The sequence below is a fragment of the Sardina pilchardus genome, chromosome 15, assembly GCF_963854185.1.
Source record: "Sardina pilchardus chromosome 15, fSarPil1.1, whole genome shotgun sequence".
Lineage (NCBI taxonomy): Eukaryota > Metazoa > Chordata > Actinopteri > Clupeiformes > Clupeidae > Sardina > Sardina pilchardus.
In genome coordinates this window covers 10,960,181-10,978,294 of record NC_085008.1, presented here as the reverse complement: position 1 = coordinate 10,978,294, position 18,114 = coordinate 10,960,181, and the positions used below count along the sequence as shown (strand labels likewise).

The following is an 18,114-nucleotide window of genomic DNA, read 5'->3' as shown; positions in this document are numbered from 1 at the left end:
GAATCTGTGTGTTTGTGTGTGAGGGGGATGTGTGATATATGGAGCTGTAGGCCTACATGCCATTGCAATTTGAGTGCAAAGGTGAAGTTAGTAGGCTACTATTGGATAAGTATTCACGTGATATCTATTTATTTAATTCTAATTCTTTGGTGTCCTGTTGACTGAGCATATTTCAGGCCTCAGTTCCTCTTGGCCTGTAATATTTCCCTCTCAATTCTTTCCTGTTTTTGTGCACTGCCAGAATGTTCCTCCTCTAGCGCTACTCCATGCTCATTTCCATAGTCAGCACCTGATGGAATATGTAAAAGAAGACACTCATTGGTAGTTCAAATGGAGAGTCAGTCAAGCGGCCAGAAGAGACCGGGCACAGCAGTCTCGCTAAGCCTCCTAATGCCCTGGCCTTACACACGCCACACACACTGAGTCCATTCATCCGGCCCGCTCCCCTAGTCGAGCAGCGCTTCTCGTATAGGTGTCTGGCAGGCCACAGATAAGAGAGCGGCAGCTGTGTGTGTGGGGAGGTGTTCGTGCCAAAAACGAGAGATTCTGTTTACAAAATGTCATTAATTACTGCTCGTGTGAGATTTTTCTCTCACGTGGCCCGCTTAATGGAGCCGATCACCTAGGAAATGATTGTTGAGTTTGTGGTGTGTGCGTGCGCGCCTTTTGTGTGTTACGTAAGATAATGTCTGTCCGTGACAGCAGATAACACCCCAAAATAGATCTGTGCAACAAGCAAAAGCTGTGTGTGTGTTACCGTTCAGAGCTGATTTCAAATAAGGAAACTGCTTTGATGATCCACTGGCTGGAGATGATTGGATAGTCAGTGAGCAGCATCTCTACACTCTTAATGAAGCCTATCATATCAACGTGTCTGATGACTACAAATGATTTCATGCATATATAATCTTTTTATGTTTGTTAGCATTCTCTAATGAATTAGCTGCTGACTGAAATGATTATAATTGCCCCTCATATTATACAACTAATTCTGGAGTGACAGGCTATATACTGTCATGCATGACATGCCATATTTGTTTAATATTAAAGAGCCTTTAATGAGACCATATGCCATATCAAATATCTGCCTCTTTCACTCTGAGAGATGTGCTGTGCACAGATTGTGTACAGTGAACCATATTCACAATGCCCTGCATGAGCAAAACCGATCTCACATTTGATTGTTTATTAAAAACATGTAGGACAAACCCTTTATTCCTCTATTCAATGTATGCTATGTAAGTAAAATGTATATTGAAAAAAAAAATCCTTTAACCTTCTTTCACGGTCATGATTATGATCATAAACCTGCTTTGATAATCATAGTAATTGCTTTGATGATATGCATTTTGTACACTGCTCAAAAAAATAAAGGGAACACTGGTTCATAGGAGTATAGCATCAAGTCAGTCACAATTGTGGGATATTGATCTGGACAGTTATGTAACAGAGGTGGTTGTGAATCAGGTTGACCCACTTTGATGTCAACGAAATTTACTGCAGGTGTACTAGAGGGCCAACTGTGAGATGACCCCCAAAACAGGAATGTTTTTACAGGTGGTGGCAACTGGTAATTTTTCCATCTTCATCCTTCTTGACTGATTTTTCACTAGTTTTGCATTTGGATAGGGTCAGTGTTACTACTGGTAGCATAAGCCAGTATCTGGAGTCTACAGAGGTTGCACAGGGTAATCCAACTCCTCCAGAATGGCACACCAATATGTCATTGCCAAAAAGATTGCTGTGTCTCACATTGCAGTCTCAAGAGCATGGAAGAGATTCCAGGAGACAGGCAGTTGCTCTAGGAGAGCAGGGCAGAGTGGTAGAAAGTTGTTAACCCAATAGCAGGACCAGTATCTGCTCCTTTGTGCAAGGAGGAACAGTAGGAGTTTTGCTAGAGCCCTACAGAATGACCTCCAGCAGGCCGCTGGTGTGAATGTCTCAGACCACATTGTCAGAAACGGACTTTATGAGGTTGACCTGAGGGCCCAATGGCCTCTAGAGGGACCTGTGTTCACTGCCCTGTTCTGTGCATCCCTCCAAGGGTATGCCTCCCCAGACCATTACTGACCCACCACCAAACCGGTCATGTTGAATGATGCTGAATGATGTTGCAGGCAGCATAACGTTCTCCACGACATCTCCAGACCCTTCAATGTCTGTCACATGTGCTCAGGGTGAACCTGCTCTTATCTGTGAAAAGTACAGGGCGCTAGTGTTAGACCTGCCAATATTGCATTCTATGGCAAATGTCAATTGAGCTCCACAGTGCTGGGCAGGGAGCATAGGTCCCTCTAGAGGCCATCGGTTCCTCAGGCCACCTTCATGAAGTCTGTTTCTGGCAGTGTGGCCAGAGACATTCACACCAGTGACCTGCTAGAGGTCATTCTGTAAGGCTCTAGTAGGGCTTCTACTGTTCCTCCTTGCACAAAGGAGCAGATACTGGTCCTGCTACTGGGTTAAGGATCTTCTACCACGCTGCCCTGCTCTCCTAGAGCAATTGCCTGTCTCCTGGAATCTCTTCCATGCTCTTGAGACTGCAGGGGGAGACACAGCAGTCATTTTGGCAATGGAACGTATTGGTGTGCCAATCTGAAGGAGTTGGACTACCCTGTGCAACCTCTGTAGGCTCCAGATACTGGCTTATGCCAGTGGTAACACTGACCTTATCCAAATGCAAAACTAGTGCCAAATCAGTCAAGAAGGATGAAGATGGAAAAATTACCATGTGCCACCACCTGTAAAAACATTCCTGTTTTGGGGGTCGTCTCACAGTTGGCCCTAAAGTACACCTGTAGAACATTTTGTTGACATCAAAGCAGGTCAACCTGATTCACAAACCACCTCTGTTACATAACTGGCCAAATCAATATCTCACAAGTGTGACTGACTTGATGCTATACTCCTATGAACCAGTGTTCCCTTTATTTTTTTGAGCAGTGTATGTTACTAAGCTTCCATAGTCATCTTCACTCTGTTGCCACGATAACTGATCCCCTGAGGACACCATACAAACACGCCACTCCACCCTTGCACATCTACTCTACACAACAAAAGCTGCTACTGCATGTCGGGCTGCTTATTGTGGACTAGGACTCTGCATTTAACACTGCCATCCCATCCAAGCTCATCCAAAGACTGCTAGATGCGGCCCTAGCCGTGGCGCAACTGGCTGGGGCACCTGCAACGACCTGGGTTCGATTCCTGCCCTGTGGTCCTTTCCAGATCCCACCCTTACTCTCTCTCCCATTCGCTTCTTGTCTCTCTCTCTCTCTCTACTGTCCTGTCCGATTAAAGGCATAAAAGCCCCAATAATATACTTTTTAGAAGTGAGACTGCAGTGCCCACCTGTGCAATTGGATTGTGGATTTCCTCACCAACAGACCACAGCATGCATGTGTGTACTGGCAGGAGCACCTCTGCTACCTTCACAGGCCAGTGTTCTGAGCCCGCTGCCATGCTCCTGTGAAGCCAGACACCGCTCCTATGCCATCAGCAAGCTCACTGTTGTTTTAACAGGTGTGGAGTTCATTCTCACAGGGTGTTTTACATCCTGCTATATCAGAAGCACTAAAAGGACAAGAAAGCCCTACAATGCGTGATTCAAATGGCACAGAGAATTATGGACACACAGCGCCCTGCAATTCAGCACATCTTCTGTACATCCTACGCTTCCTCAGGAGAGCGGAGTACATCATATGCAGTCAAGCCACCCTGCGTGTATACTGCCCTCAGCTACTGGTCATTTTAGTAGAAGCATTCAAGTAAGAATTTCTTTATACCTGATATACAGCCCTTTACATATGACAAAAACTTTGAACTTTGAACTCTCACAATGGATCCCATTGACCTTAATCAATATTGGTTATAATTATTTGATGCATGACTAGAACAACTGTCACACAAGAGCTTTGTTTTGACATCTAAATCATTCAAGCGGGTAAAACAATAATGGTCAAATTACTAGTCTCACTCTTGCCATGCAGATGTATTTTACATGATCCTCATCACATTTTCAAGATGATCCTTTTGATTTTACTTTCATTATCATCACTTGTGTCACTTGTGAAACATCAGAACGATAAGGTTCATAAAATATGGCCACCTTCTTTCTCTCACAGTCTGATCTGAAATCTGAATGTACTGTATTTGCATTCATTTATTATTCATATATTTCATTTATTGAATATTTATTTCATTTTTGGATATCAAGCACAGAGCTTTCTAATGAAAAATGACAACTAGGACATTCTCCCATTAGACAGAAGGTGCGAATGAATGACTAACCCAAAGAGTAGGTGATGATTATTTGAGCTTATTCCACATTTCTGAACTGCCCTGTTGACACCCCCCATCAGGAAAACCGCAGCCTCTCTACACATTAAATCCCATTTGCCAGGCTGGGTTGGAAGGTCTCTTGGCACACACTCAGGGTCTCTCGGGGAGCTCAGACACAATCACCACTGCGTGTAATCACTGACTGCCTCTGACGTCTGTGGCTTCAAACATCTCCTCTCACAATCACGCTTCGCAAACCGGTTACAGCATGTAGGAGTGAGACAGGGGGGACGGTGCTCCAGCGTGAGGATGGAACGCCATTTGAATTCCATTTGAATCCTGCCAGTTATGTAGAACCTCCCGCAGCTAAATGCGGGCAGAGGCTTTTGTGATGGAGGGACGCATGTTTGGCAACTTTGCATGTGTATTTGCATTCTCTCTTATGCTATATTTAGACGTGGCAAAGATGGAGTGAGGAGCTGAGGAGATGGAGGCAGCCTGTGTGCTGCAGTTGGCCACACTCAGAGAGACTGAGACGGACAGCCGGCGGGAGCTGTGCCTGTGGGTTGCCCACCCTATTACACCTACAGGAAGTGAGGCCCTGGAGTTAGAATACGTTAAAACACACATTCTCTCTCGCTCTCTCTCTTTCCCTCTCTTTCTCTTTCTCTGTGTGTGTCAGACTCGCGCGCACACACACACACACACACGTACACACACACGTACATACACAAGACTTGATGCAATCATCCTCGTGTAGCACTGAACACTCTAAGCCCACTTGAACAACAGGAAGGGGAACTCAGTGTGAAAGCTGTTTCAGTTAATCACATCAATTACAGCTCAGTGTTTACTTCCACAGCCAAAACTCATGGCTCACCTCTGGCGCCTCTACACACTACCAAACCATGGCGGCGTCCATATTACGTTACATTCAAGTCTCACGGGGCATAATATCAAGAATTCATTACAATAGGGAGTCGCTGACTGCATATTATACAATGTATGCTTAGCACAAGGTAAAGAACGAGATGAATACCAAGAAAAATAAGGAAATAAAAGGTGCATGTATTGGACATATTCTCAGAGGGCACATGCAAATTCAAATCAAATTCATGTGGGATCTCTCACACACCACGCGTGCAAACATAGCCTACACACTCACACACACACCCTCACACACATATCTGGTTAAAAACAAGCAGACACGTCAGGCCGTTTGCTCGGTGGTGTTGTGCTGTATGCTGTGTGGGTTAGTGTAAAAGGCTCAGTACCCTGTTATTGTATCACAGGGCTGATTTGATTGGCCTGGCGGAGGAAACGGCTAACGTCATAATAGCAGGCCTGAGCTGCAGCTGCCGGCAGAACAAGTGAACCCCTTCGCCTGCGTCTGACGACCACGAGCGTGAGCACAACAATGACTCATCCACGCGGGCCGCCCGCACTCGCACTGCCCGCTCTTCCACTCACACTGTGGCCAGTTGCGTGAGTGTGGGCGAAGTCATACAGTGTGTGTGTGTGTGTGTGTGTGTGTGTGTGTGTGTGAGAGAGAGAGAGAGACACACAGAGAGAGAGAGAGCGAGTGATACGATAATTTAACTCACATTAGATGAGTAACACATGCCCACTGGATTATATTAACATGGCGCTGTGACGCATGTGGACAGCATGTAAGCTCACAAGACACAGAGCCGCCGCGTTACCTGGGGAGTCACCTAGGGAACCAATCAGGACACGATAACGAGTGGAACTTTGTGGCGTGTGGCGGTGGAGTTTATAATGACATCCAGTGGGACTGCTGGCTACCTGGGTGGGTTCAGTTGAAAGGTTAATTTGATCGTCCCCCTCGGTATGCGTGTGAGAAGCAGCTGGGCCTGCTATAGCGATGGACAGTTCTGCGCCCGCTGGATTCTGAGGATTGAGTTAGTTAGCAGCTCAGGGAGGACCGCTTCACGAGGAAAAGCATCTGCACGATAGCCCGCATCTTTAAAACAGCCAACTGTTGCCAGGCAACCACTCTTAAATTTTTCCTTGTTTTGACAGGTACGTCCGTTGGCTCTTGTCTACTGGTTCTGTTGATATAAAACATATGGTGAGAGCAATGTAAAACATGTTGCATACCATTGGGTGTGAAGAGACAAGCATGTAAAGCACTACATCATATTACATGCATGTGTGTGTGTGTGTGTGTGTGTGTGTGTGTGTGTGTGTGTGTGTGTGTGTGTGTGTGTGTGTGTGTGTGTGTGTGTGTGTGTGTGTGTGTGTGTGTGTGTGTGTGTGTGTGTGTGTGTGTGTGAGAGAGAGAGAGAGAGAGAGAGAATGCATGTATTCCATCAGAATATAAGTGTAATGTAAGTGTAATGTTACGCATAATGCTCTTCTGCTCACACATGCAGTACATGTGCTGTGGGTTAGTGTGAATATGTCTTTGAGTGCATACGTGTACAGTATGTTCAAATATGTGTTTTAACACATGGCTGTGCACGTGCTGTGGGTGTGTGAACATGAGCTTGCGTGCCCTTTTGTGCATGGAATGGATGTCCAGTGCATTCGAAAATGTGTGTCATACAGTTCTGACATCTTGAGCTCTTCACCGGATTTACTTAATCTGACATCAGTGAGTTTGCCACACATCTGAAGGATTGACCTTGAAGTGAACAATTACCCATCATACCATGTGTGCTGTGCATGTCCAGTATGCATCTATTTATTTCTGCTGTTGTGCGTGTGTGTGTGTGTGTGTGTGTGTACGTTGAGCGTAGAAAAGGAATATATGTGTTCTGTGTTGTTTGTTACGGGCTAGCTGCCTCCTCACTAGCCTGGTGCCCCTGGCTATGAATGTACATCCCATCAGAGCCCGGGGGGGGGGGGGGGGGGGGGGGGGAGCTAATGTCTGTGTACTTCCACTTCACTTCATTTGCCATTTCTCACTAAGATACTTTTGTGACCTTTGTGTCATCATCAGAGTCTCAAGCTCCATGGGTGTGCTTGTGAGTGCTCCTTGTGTGTGTGTGTGTGCGTGTGTGTGTGTGTGTGTGTGTGTGTGTGTGTGTGTGTGTGTGTGTGTGTGTGTGTGTGTGTGTGTGTGTGTGTGTGTGTGTGTGTGTGTGTGTGTGTGTGTGTGTGTGCGTGTGTGTGTGTGTGTGTGTGTGTGTGTGTGTGTGTGTGTGTGTGTGTGTGTGTGTGTGTGTGTGTGTGTGTGTGTGTGTGTGTGTGTGTGTGCGCGCAGTAGGGGGCAGAGAACATGAGATGTGGGCTGTACATCATGCCTTGTGCGTTTGAGGCGGAGTTACTTTGAGGGCCTGCTGGCAAGTTCTGAGCGAATGAGGAATTGCGTGTCCTCATGTATTTCTGTATGTATTTATAAATGTTTTATGTAGTATGTCTCGGGGAGTGCCTGAACGGGTGTATTTACTTGGTTATGTGTGTTGGAATGAGAATAACAGTATGTGTGTTCATGTCTGTTTGTCTATAAAGAAGAAAGACTGCTTGTCTGTCTTTGTCTGAGAGTCTCTCTCTCTCCCTCTCTCTCTCTCTCTGTGTATGTGTGTGTGCGTGTGTGTATGTGTGTGTGTGTGTGTGTGTGTGTGTGTGTGTGTGTGTACGAGTGAGTATGTGTGTGTGCGCATGCATGCCATCTTTTCCAGCGGTGGTCTCCCTCTGCTCTCTGACACAGACTTACCAGATGGTCACGCTTCTTAATCACTGTTACTTAACCGCTAAATCCCTGTTTGAGCAATGCAGTTCCAAGCCTCTCAGAAAAACATCAGCTTGACTCACTATGGCAGGACAAACACATCACCATCATCATCATCATCATCATCTGGTACACTGCATTTACATGCCTTTACACCATGGCAGTACGCCTTTATGTGTCTGCAACTCATTTTGGAATGAGCCTGACATCAGTGTGGTCTTATGCGCCTATGTTAATGTAATTGTTGGAGGAAACATGTTGTCTCTGTTTTAAGTATATTCTACAAATCGATTTAGACACACAGATAAAGATAAATGAGATCATTTTGTTTCCTCTCATGCAGGGGGAAAGGAGGATGGATGAAATGAATCACATGTTTTAAGACCCAGGCATCCCCTGAACTTTAAAATGACTGGATTTGGTTATTTTTGGTGATTTTGTATCAGCAGCCATCCCAGTGATACATTCATCATGGGCCCTTTAACAGAAATCATAATCCTATTAATTGAGGGAATATTCTCCATGACGTGACATGAACCATTAGCGATTCTCAGCGACAGCCATCATGTGTTACTGCCCCAAGTGACTTTCTCTTTCACAGATTGAGATTTGACATTTCAGACTCATGGATCACAAATCCTCACAACCTGAAATGCCAAACTGACAAGTGTGTTGTGGCCAAAAGCAACACTCTCATCTGAGTGATCAGTCAGAAGTCTATGCTCTTTGTAAAGTACTGTATGTCCAGACTACTGAGATGAAATGCACAAACACACATCTGTTAGACTCTCTCCCTCCCTCTCTCTCTCTCTCTGTCTGTCTGTCTCTCTCTCTTACACACACACACACACACACGCACACACACGCACACACACACACACACACACACACACACACACACACACACACACACACACACACACACACACACACACACACACATACACATACACAGCCAAGTGCTGTATGTGCAGACTATTTTAATGTGCAGACTATTTTTAAACAATAACACATAACAATAATTTACAGGTACTCATATACAGTGCATACAAAAAGATACACACACAGAGACACCCAGAGACACACAGGCGCACATATATATACAGAGAGAGAGAGAGAGAGAGACACGAGAGAATCATTCTTAAGTAATTGCCTCTGTGGCTGTAGGCTCTATGATTTTCAAAGAATATCTGAATGTTGACATTAGATCTCCTGCATTTTTCCATTCAAATACATCCAGTGAAAACATGTTATGTTATGTTAAGGATTCCCTGTATGATGGCAACAATCCACTCATCTAAAACGGCCAGCATGGCCAATTGAATTGTCAGCACTGAAGTAAATGCAGGCAACCGTATGTGTGGCTGTTTTCTACTGGGTCATAGTCACAGCATGAACACATAAGTATGGTTTAGGAATGAATCTGTATGAATAACAAATGACAGCCAGAGAAAGGCTGGAACATTGCTCCGGGATGTTTTGAATACTAACTGTCATGTGACTGTTGAATGGGCAATAAGACTACTAAAAACATTTTCTTTCTTGATGAGTACCTCAGTAAATTACACAAGATTGAAGGAATGAAAGTTGTGCGAAGGCTGTGTGGCTTATCTAAACAGATTACAAGTAATAGTTTCACAGGTTGATGAATGATTTAGAGAGCGTAGTTGATAAATAGGCAGAGTATGAAGAGACTTCCCTGGGGGGAAATAGACTGCTCCCACATTATTGGGAATTTTGTCTCACAAACATATGCCTCACTCTGCATTGGCAAATTGGAAAATGGGCCACAAAAAATGTTGCGCATGAGGAAGTCAAATTAGGAAACTCTTACCAATGACTACCACAAAACCCAACCTTACCAAATCTCTGTCAGTGGATTGTAGTCTGCTGTCAAAGCTTCTTCACTGATTTGTGCAACTTTTGCTACCAAATAGTAAGCACTGTTTATATGCATTATTGTTACTATCCCAATGGAATATGTTGAATACGTCTGATATTTATGTTTCATTCATACCAGGACATTTTTGTTGAATGTATGGTAAAATAATAAATAATATAGCCTATTGTTTTTACAAATACCCACACATGCAGTAAGTTGACTTAATTGTTATACAAAATGTATCACTTGAGGAAGCTCAGACAATAAATCATTCCAGACAAATTCACAACTAGTCAGTTTAATGTACAGTAATGCACACTTCATTAACAAGGTGAGTGCTTTTAGAACCATCTCCTGTCTTCTCTCTCTCGCTCTCTTTCACACACACACACACACACACACACACACACACACACACACACACACACGCTAAGGTAAACCTCAATAAAGAAAAGGTAAAGGTTTAATACATAAACAGCTAGTGCTGCAACACCTGCTATTTCACTTCTGCTCTTTTGTCAGCAAAGGTCTGTTGATATTCTGCTGCCAGCTATATGGCCATTACAGAATGATCTGTGTCCTGTTATAGCACTATTACAAATACCTTATGGAAGTGAGAGGGTCTGCTTACTTTCAGCACGTACTCTGCTCATACCATTTTCAAAATGTACTCATGTCATAATATTAAGAGAGGCTGTCTTGAACACATTGCAAACTAAACTAATAAATAGTGTAGCCCACAGATCTCTCTGATAGTCTGCAGCAAATGCCATCCCCCGCGTCTGTTATGAGGTATACGCTTACAACATACACATAGGATAAATAAAGCCTTTCCTCTCTTCCCAATGAGTCCGAGGAAATGGAATTTAGTGGGACATATCAACCGCCTATGATAACATATCAGACTTCTTTAAACACACACTGGCTCCATGACAGCCATAACCCCCTTGACCCTGATCAGTTGAAACAAAAAGTGCAGATACTTCTGAAATTCTGCCATATACAGTTTTAATCAGTGTTCATATACAGATCAGGAGCAGATCTGCACTAACCTGATACAGCTGAGATGTGGTTTAGTAGATACTGTAACAAGCATGTTTATGTTGAAAATGACCTCCAAGATGAAGCTTCTTTCAACAGTAGCCTATACTGCCTATACTTGGCAGTAGATGAGTCCAGTGATTCCATAAAAACAGACACGAATGGATCCAAGATTATCTTGGAAATTGACGTTAATTTGCTTTAAGAGATGATACGATGCATGAGTGGACCTCTGAAATCTGTTTTAGTCTACGAACATGTTTGCGAATTCAGCCCTGATTCTGTCCTGCCGGTTGGTTTTTATTGCAGTGCAATTGAGTTTGTACTAGAGGTAGACATTCATAGAAACAAAACAATGAAATCCATAACTTTACGTTGGTGATCTTAAAGCAGTGTAATTTCGCAGCGCAAGCGAATGCATCGCTTGCCTACCAACCGCTTTAAAGTGGAAGTGCAAGTGTCAGAAAAAGGAGGAGGTGTCGGAGCTACCAGTTCGCCACAATAGCCGGGACAGCTCTGTAGAAAGCACATTACAACGTTTAGCAGAGCTGCCGGGATACAAACGAGGTGCGTCTAGGCGGTGGATACACAACATCCCGAGGGATGCCCATTAGCTTTTAGCGACTCCAAAAAACAAAAGCGACCGAAGGGACAATCATAAAAGACCTTTCTAGTCACACAGGCTACGTTTTCTGTGCGACAAAGATCTTTTGTCAGCCCACGTGAGAAAGTGGATTCGTTTTTAGGTAAGGAATACATTTAACCCATATGTGATCGTGAGTTCTTTACAACATGTACAACTGCTTTTGTTCCTTTGTTTCGTGACAGATGATATTTAAGCATCCTAAAGCGAGTTTTGCACAATGGGGTGATGCTGTCTAGAATTGCAGAAGGATGTCCTGGCCGATGAATCGCCAATTCACATTATTTAGTGGCAAATTAACTTGCATTCATAGTGAATCAAGTCCTGAATAGATTTCGGTGCCCTTGCAGCATGGAGGAGTTCCGATAATGTGCTCAGCTCCCGTAAACATCTTCGAGGTATTTATTTTACAATGGACTAATTGGTTTACAATAGAAAACCGGCAGACTCACACTTACTTACACAAGACACAGCACTCATGTGAAGCACTATATTTATGGAGCATCGCGAAACCAAAAGAAACCTCAACAGAACCTCAACCAGAGACATTTTTATTTGTTTCCAGTCAACGTAAATTATGTTGCAGAACTCACTAGCCTACAGGCGTAACGATATCCAACGAATAAGACTAGCATACACTCAGTCAGTGCTGCTTGATCAGCATGGTATTTTACAGTTGTCTTCACACACAGATAGGCTACGACACAAGTTGTGACCACAAGGTGCTGGCAGTAGATTGTATGAAATAGTTTTTTTCATAGTTAACAAATGTGGCATTCAACAACAACTTCACTAGGTTATGCTGTCACTAACTAAAATAAGTCACGTCCTGAAGTGGGCTACCTTTATATTGTTGCCACTCCTGGGCCATGTAGCTTTCGTGTCAGACCCATGCCGACTTGAGTTCAGATTCAGAAGTGTGTGGAAATCGCCGCTGTGTCTGACAGGATGGGTCCCATCTGGTTCACAGTGTGGCATCTCCTTAGCTGGTTCTACCTCACTGATAATGCTGTACTAGGCCTATTGGTGTATTATATTGATTGTGATTATTTATTGATGTCATTTAAAAAAAATGACAAAAGAGCATGGACTTTATTACCATATTTTTTTATCAGAAAATTGCAGACCAATGTAACTGATACTGAGCTCTCTTTCCTGGTTGATAGACCTATCCATCTGTGCCACACACACACACACACACACACACACACACACACACACACACACAGAGAGAGAGAGAGACACACACACACACACACACACACACACACACACACACACACACACACACACACACACACACACGCATACATATATGCACACACATCACATCAATCAGTTCTGTTATTGCTTATAAGTGAAGGTCTATCTGTGAGTGGCTCCTTGCAGGCGTTCTCAGAGTAATCCAAGTAATCCGTTGCAGATAAACAACAGACATAAATGTTGAGTCATATTTCATTATCTGTGTTCAGGCAATTGCTAAATGCCCATGCGAGGGAAGGGTCATGGAGCTGAAACCGTAACAGTATACAGTGCTTTAGACGGAATGGACTCTTAATTTGATTCAGTGCGTGGCGCTGGCAGTAATTGGGTATTGTTGATGATGGCGAGCATACACAAATCCATCTAATTGATAAAACTGCTTTGTTATCATTTTCTTAAGCGTGCCAGTCTTACGGTGGCTGAGTGCTCATGCTGTTGTAGCATAAGAGGGAAATAGGACTCTGGGGGCATATTGCGTGGTGACTCTAGGATGTTTACATTTCCTGTCTGGCTGGGGTCTCTGGTCTCGAACTGAACTGTGTGGTGTGACATTCCAGTGGCAGGTAACCCGCGGCGACCACACACCAATGGGGGTCACAGTAAATGTTATTATGGGGACAGAGCTGGGATGAGCACATCATTAGGACACCAGTGTATGAATAAGAATAGGAGGAACCTTCCAATGTGACCCTGTGTGTGTGTGTGTGTGCGTGTGTGTGTGTGTGTCATTATCGACTGCTGGTACACCTCTGCACATTGTCTCATGGATGATGGGGGAGATAGATGGGGACATGGAGAGGAACCAGCCTGTGTGTGTGTGTGTGTGTGTGTGTGTGTGTGTGTGTGTGTGTGTGTGTGTGTGTGTGTGTGTGTGTGTGTGTGTGTGTGTGTGTGTGTGTGTGTGTGTGTGTGTGTGTGTGTGTGTATTCCAGGTAGGTTTAGAATCAGACTTGGGTAAGTTAAACCCAGACTAAGTGGTAAATCTCCTAATAAAAGAGGCCCATGCCTTCATTCTCTGAACAAAACAATCCACAGAGCTCTGAGTTTACCCAGTTTAAACACTGAACAGCTGTATGCGTCAATGTTATCGCCTGCGTTTGATAGTGAGGTGGAATGTGTTGTCATAGCATTTTATCTATTTATGACTTCAAGTACCTGCATTTCAGATTTGATAGTTTGCGCTTGTAGAGTGTGCTGTTATGTTAAGTTGTGTGTGTGTGTGTGTGCGTGTGTGTGCGTGTGTGTGTGCGTGTGCGTGTGCGTGTGCGTGTGCGTGTGTGTACGTGTGTGCATGTGTGTGTGTCTACGTGTGCATGTGCGATCCACCTGACTCTGCTTACTTAACCTGTAATTGAACATGATGAATGTGGTGCCTCTGTGCGTTCATTGGGACGTGTGTATGTATAGCGTTGGCTTGGTTGTGAGAGCCAAGCGTTCCCTGGCTCTGCTCTGTCCCCTGGAGTTGGCTGAGGAGGCCCGGGCTGGTGCAGCCCTCATCAGTTAGTGCTCTGGCCACAGTCACCATCCATCTCTCTGATGGCTTTTATTCCCGTCCTAATGAAAATCATAGATTCTGGCCTGATGGGTGGAGAGGGCGCCTGGAGCAAACAAAACAACACTTCTTCAGATGGTGATGTGCTTTTTAAAAGTGGAAATCCATAGGGGGACATAGCCAGTGCATGCTAGTGCACACTTGTGTGTATACAGTATATGTGTGTGTGTGTGTGTGTGTGTGTGGAAACTACTGTATGTTTGGAAAGTAGTCAAGGTTGTGCAGTGTTTCAACATAGTTACAGAAAAGGAAAGTTGTGTCACTCTCTTTTGATGTGATTGTGGACACTCAGAAAACACATTTAGAATTCCTCCATAAAAGTGTCATATGTAGGCTCTGTGGTAGCGAATCACAATACTCTTTAAGTCATTTACGGCGCAAACTTGTTATTGGTGTGTCCCTGTTATTTCCTTTGTGTGAGAACATTGCAGACCAGATAGGCATGCTGATACAGACAGTTTCATTTCAAAGTTGTTTATGGACAAGAGTAACTGCAAAGATGTGGTTTCCCTCAACTCCCCACAGGATCCACCCCTTCCTCTTGGTCTGTGTGTCGACATGTTGTTTATGTTTCGAATTCATATCTAGAGGGGGGGGTGGAGCACCTGAATGGGACATACATTACTGTACATACAGCACTATGTCCCTGTGTAATATAATAACATCAAAAACATTTTAATTTTGGACCACAGTTCCTGGCCTAGAGAGGACTGTCTGTCGTTTTAATGATGTGTTGCACAGTGATGGCTGCTAGTCTCTTAGCATGGATTGTGCGTTGACCTCCCTACTGTCTGCCCATTAGCCTGTCCAGTGGGCTGGGGTATTATCCAGATGGCATTATCGATCAGCTTCGGTTAAGTCCCCTGAGATCTCCCAGTGATTATTATGTTGTGCTGGCTGGAAATCTGACAGTTTAATAAATCCATGACAAAAAAACTAAGGGTTGTATTTTCCTTCTCTCGAGAGGCTGATCCACTTGGGGTAGGTGTTTAAAGCCAGACTTTTAAGCCAGATTTTGAGTGACGTTTTCATTAAAATCAGAGAAACACTGAAACTATTATTGCTGTGTGCATGTATTTATGTGTCTGTCTTTGTATGATTGTGTCAATGCAGGAAGTTTTACTGTTTTGTAGGAAAATGCTCAGTTTTTATCGTAGGTGTTTATGGTGCTTTCGTTTGAGCTGCAGTTTTTCATCGCCTGGCCCTGACATAAAACAATCTCCCCGGTTTTCATTCTTCAGTTCTAAAGGCATTAGCTCTGGGCCGGTACTTCTATCACTTATTTCTGCCATTTCTTTTTATTTGCGCTTTGCATGGCCAGATCATTTATATTCTTTCCACAGTCATTATTTGGGCCATTTTCACAGTGCCGTTCCCTATTGAGTGGCCCACTTTGTGCAAAAGCTACAGCTTAGTCATCGCCTCCGCCGGACCAACATGGCCGCGGCCGCACCGACACGGCAGAGTAGAAACTGAACAGAAAACGGCGAGGCGGGTCGACGAGGAGCGGGCACCGTGCGACGGCTAATTAGACGGGCCGCAGGTCGCCTCAGTGTGGTGCCAGGGTCCCCCCTTATCCCTCCCTGTTTGTCTTTGGTATGCGCTCGCACGTGGGTCTGTGTCCCCCCCAACCCCCCCCCCCCCCGGCCCCATCGTGCCTGACGTCTCCACAGATGGCACGCGCGCCGTGTCGGTGTCGGCAGGGCCGCGGCGCCGGATGAAAAGCGCAATTATTAAATCACCAGATCGGGGGATAAAAGCCTGCTGCTTTTTTCAGCTCCTCGGCTCGTCTCGTCTCGCGTTTGAAGGGAAGGAACACGTTTTCGGCGCGGGGCGGATTAGCCGCCGCGGCTCCCGCAGTGACTCAGGAGCTGGACCTGCTGCAGTCGCCTCTGTGTGTGGACCCAGTGGAGAGAGGAAGAGGAGAGGAAGAGGAGAGGAGAGGAAGAGGAGAGTGATGGTGGGTTATTTTGTTGCCGACGGATGCTGTGTAAAAAAACGAGGCCAGAAGACACAGGGGAGAGTGGCCTTGGGTCTGACTGAGTTGGAGATGGAAGTCTGTGAAGAGACACTGTGTGTGTAAGTGTGTGTGTGTGTGTGTGTGTGTGTGTGAGAGAGAGAGAGAGAGAGACCGAGAGTGTGTGTCTGTGTGTGTTTGTGTGTGTGTGCGCGCGCATGCGTATACTGTATGTGTACGAGGCCAAGTGTACGCACTCCTTATCCCTGGGGTGTCTGGATGTTCCCATACATCACAAGCTGGGCTGCAGTCTAAACGGACGTCAGCAAGGGCCTGGCTGCTTTGTGCTGTCCCGTGCTGTCCTCGTGTGCACCCCTGCCTCATAACAAATGAGCTGCACCAACAACAGAGGACAGGTCAGCCGGTCACAGCTGCACAGTCGAGTCCTCTTTGCCTGACCTTCCTAAAGGTACACTGCAGTCACAAAGCAAGTAGTCAGAACTTTTGGCTGACTCAGTAGTGCGCCTGACCATCAGAAAAAGAGATGGTTCAAGCCCTTGAGCCTTTGGCAACGGAGACAGCCCTGTGCGTATGCTCCAGCTCTTTGAGAGATTTTGGGGAACAATACAGACACTGTGTTTGGAAGATGATAGCGATCGATGAATCTTAATTGGTCATTTTTATGTAGCCAACCTCTTGATCATCTGACTGCGGGGTGCTTTATGGAGAAACTGAGTCCGTTCATGATGACTGCCGTGTCTTACACTGAACTCAACCATCAGTTCTCCATTCCTGGGAACGAAACTCCGTTTTCCCAAATGGTTTGTGGCCCGGGTGTGTGTACGGCACATGATTAGGAGACAATAGGGAACACTATACTGAAGTAATATGTTCCGTTTGTTCTGTTTTATGCTCCGGAGGAAACAGTCTACTGATCATTCACCTTCACAGCACTGTTAGTCACTTCTGCACAAACTTGCCTGACTTGAACTGAAAAAAAATTAAAAAATAAAAAACATGACAAGCTTTTAGTGCTCATAAATAGAACACGTCTACACTGTTTCAATAGAAAAAGTGTTCCTGTGCACGGTGATGGATGCCTCACGCCTGCTTATCCCCAACGAGAGCCCTTTTAAGGGGGACTGCTCCTGTGCCCGTTGGGCTGGGCATTAATTGGAGCCCCTGGAGTGACTGGTTGTCAGTGCAGCATATGGCCGTGTGAAGGGCCCTGGCACACTGAAGGGCTGGAAGTCTACCTGCCTGTCCTCTCTTGTCCTCTCCTCTCCTCTCCTCTTCTCTCTGAGAGCCCAGCTGTCGGGTTGTCGCCGCACCTGACAGGTAAAGCACTTCACAGGGACAACGACGGGCGCACCTGAGCATTTCAGACGTCAGCTCCTTCCGCTCCGGTCGCTCCGCCGCCATCAGAGCTGCCGCTGGCCGGCTTCAGACGGGGGCCGACACTTATGGCGGAAGAGGAGCAACCGCTCATGCAAAGCCACGAGAGAGTAGAGCAAGAGGGTTTTATAACATGCATCATTCATGCTCGAGTATGCAGGTGTTTTGTAATGCTGACGTAAGTAGGACGTGCCGTGTGTTTGCGTGTGTACACGTCTGCATGTGAGTGGGAAAGTGAAAAATGAAAGATGCAAAAGATGCCGTCAAGAAAGTTAAAGATTAGGGCATGAGAAAATGAGAGAAGATGAAAAGAGAAAGTAACCAATTATACTGGAGTTGCTACTATAAAAACAGAGAATTTGTTTACAAGGTCACCTGAAGGAAGGAGTGCAAATCAGGGTCACCC

At 45.2% G+C, this 18,114-nt stretch overlaps 1 protein-coding gene across 2 annotated transcripts in view; it reads left to right on the top strand.

Annotated features, from left to right (window-relative positions):
• Nucleotides 1–11,445: 11,445 nt before the first annotated feature.
• Nucleotides 11,446–18,114, top strand: part of pde4ba (phosphodiesterase 4B, cAMP-specific a) — a 164,118-nt gene continuing 157,449 nt past the window's right edge. For both annotated transcript variants that reach the window (XM_062556228.1, XM_062556227.1), the window contains exon 1: nt 11,446–11,644. The gene's annotated coding sequence lies outside the window, so the exon portion shown is untranslated. The remainder of the gene's footprint in view (nt 11,645–18,114) is intronic.